Source organism: Odontomachus brunneus, unplaced genomic scaffold (genome assembly GCF_010583005.1).
Source record: "Odontomachus brunneus isolate Ranch 3 - 2012 unplaced genomic scaffold, Obru_v1 Obru_scaffold_033, whole genome shotgun sequence".
NCBI classification, from domain to species: Eukaryota; Metazoa; Arthropoda; class Insecta; order Hymenoptera; family Formicidae; genus Odontomachus; species Odontomachus brunneus.
Genome location: NW_022639483.1, coordinates 611,376 through 614,506, shown reverse-complemented (window position 1 = coordinate 614,506; position 3,131 = coordinate 611,376).

The following is a 3,131-nucleotide window of genomic DNA, read 5'->3' as shown; positions in this document are numbered from 1 at the left end:
TTCCATAAGTAACTAAGGTAAACGTCCTAGTGATTGAACGTGTACCGATAATTGAATTACTAATAATATATTTGTGTTTGTTAAGATGCTTATCAATAAATAAAACAAAATCACAAAGTAACTAAATATTTCTTTTCATTTATTATATTGTTTTGTATATTGAAAAGCATTTCAACAAAGAAAAATACAAAACCAATATGTCATCATTGGGACCTGTTCGACCACTGGGATGTTTACCTTATGCGTACGTAAATTCGATATCGTTGGTAAATGATAATGTTTTCTATTTTTTGATGATCACTCTACGTTATCGACACTTATCAAGTTCGTCGCTCGCGCTCCGACATTCCTTTAAAATAAAAATAAATAAATAACATCAACGGAAAAATTTGCCAGAATCTTCTTTCGTATGTCATTTAACAAAAAATCCTTATTGTACGATGTAATCGAAGACGCCGCAGGACACGGTAATTTTTTTGCGAAGCGAATCTCTTATTGGAACGCGGCGTAGCCGTGTATAACACATTGCTTAAATTTTAATCTTGAAAGATGAATTTTTTTCTTTGAATTGAATTACGGTTTCAATTAGATCTTACGTTTTCGAGACGAGCACACCGACTAGTTATGTCGAACTCTGATTGGGTAACCACTTGCTCATCACGTGGATTTTGCGCAAACAACGTTCGAATTATGATTCTTGACCACGAGAGTTCGCGTTCACAAATATTCTCTAATGAAATTTCTTGAAAAGGCTCCGGAAGAATTAGAAACAATATCGCGCGTACTCGCGCCTTTGTCAACGCAATTGCTCTTCATGGCGCCTCGGAACGATTAGCTGGATTGAAACGGTTGTACAGATTCTTTTTTCCTTCTTTTATTATTTTAACAAGCAGCGCGTTGCAGCCACGTCGCAACAAAGAGAGGCGAATAGAGCGTCATAAATATCGAATCGTGGCGATATACATACGTGGACGTCGCAAATCGTCTGGTTTGAAAGAGGTGCTCGCGCTCCGAAATAAGAACTTCATATAAAAGGGAGATTGACATTTCGTTTCTGGGCGCAACCTCGTACGCTTTAATTCTTGATTACGCTCGAGTGGAAAATCAATTTCACCTCCCGGCGCGCATGTCGACGTATTTCGCTAGATAAACAAACAACTTCATCGCGGTAACTTGTCTCGCACGCAAACAAAAAAGGAACTTTTTGCGGAAACGAGGAGTTCGACAGAAAAGCAGTAGTGAGAGCGCGACGCACGTTCAAGAAATAATATCACGATGAAATAATAGTTTTATATTACGCAGAAGTTAATCTTCGTGAGTAATGTATTCTCTCAGACAATAACCACGCGAAAGAAAATGTCAACGTCCCACCAGAACCCCGTCCTCGCACGACCTTAGCATTTTAATCAAGCCGAATTGTCGGTGTCGTGTGTGTGCGTGCATGCGTGAGAAGCCACAATGGCAATTTTAAGGCGATGTTATGTGTTCATAAGAACAAGGTTAACTTGCGTTTAAATATTTCATTGTCGTTGGCCTCATAACGGCTGGCATTTCTGAATTCTTACCGACAAGTCGATTAATCCTCCACGCGACATCATCGTGAGTGAAATTATGACGCGTGTTTGACATTGGTTATTTCGACTGAAGATCGCGCGATTTTATCGATGGCCGTAGACGTGATAGTAAATGCGTCTGTACGCATCAATGTATACCCGACTACACGCGCATTAAATTTGCTTGTTAAATTACTGCAATTGCTGCAAATTGTCAAATTAATGAGCGATACTTCCATATTACGGCTCAGTTATCTCTTGCATTTTCCGTTCAGATGAACCAAGTACACCGACAAATGAATATTTGGAAATTTATTTGTGAGATATAAAATTTATTTCTGCAAAATAGAGTTCATTTCTGTGAAATAAAACTTTTTTCTGCGAAATAAAGTTTTTCTCTGGCAAAATTATGAGGTTTATATATTTCTGCGAAATGAAGTTTATTTCTGTGAATAAACTTTATTTTACACAAAAATAGATTTTATTTTGCATCCAGAAATTAACTTATCATGAAGTTTATTTCTGTGAATAAACTTCATATCCCACTAAATTTTCTCGTATTTTTCTCTCAATAAATAAATTTTTGAGCACTTTTCTCTCAATGTCTCTACAGATTAAAAAAGAAAGAAAGAAAATTCAGCTTTAAAATTATTACGCATCTTTATAAGATATTACAACATTCACTTTTTTTTCACTTTCGATATGTCATTTAGTTTTCTGGGAATTTCCGAATTTTCCAGAATGGAGAATTTGCGAATTATATTTGCACGTTCTCAATGGAGGTGAGCGCGCTACAATAGCGGGAGAATCCCGATCCTAGCGGGGATCGGGATTTCTTCGGTAGAATAGAAGGCGACAGAGCCGTTGTACGCGCCGAGCATGATATATCGAACGCGTGCTGCATTCACTATGTGAAATGTCAATGTCCTCGCGTCGTCCTCGAATGACCTTAGAACTCTGATCGATTCGAGTCGCACTGGTCGTGAAGTAGTCGGCCGAGTGGTACAGGACCGTCGTCGTCGACGTCGTCGTCGTCGTCGTGGGACGATTTTACGAGGCACCTGCGCGAGGGCACAAACATCGATCCAACTTTAGTCTTTAAACGTATGCGTGTGTGTCATGGGCCGTTACATAATTGCGCGAACGTAACGATACATCCTCGCCCGGGGGACAGATACGCGCCGCGGTGTCCACGTCATTTCGGCGAAAGAGAAAAGGGAAAGTCGTTTGCCCGAGTACATGCTAATTAATTCCGCGACCGGTTCGTCGTTAATCTGGATATCCGTGTTTGCACACTCGACTGCTCAAAGGGACTCGTTCCGTTCGGTGATATCGCGACATTTAATTCGAATGGAATACAAGGGAATTGGATCGCTCGTTAAAAAATTTTGAAACGTTTTTGCAACCGTCCCTTCGTGTGTGTTCTCACGTTTCTAACGAATATATTCAGCGTGCGCGCTTTCGCACACGTACGATGAGTCACGTATCGAGATACATGACTCGAGTTGATACAGTTCAATTTTGCGACGTTGCTAGTTGCGCACTGTAAAGAGAGAGAGAGAGAGAGGGGGGGGGGGG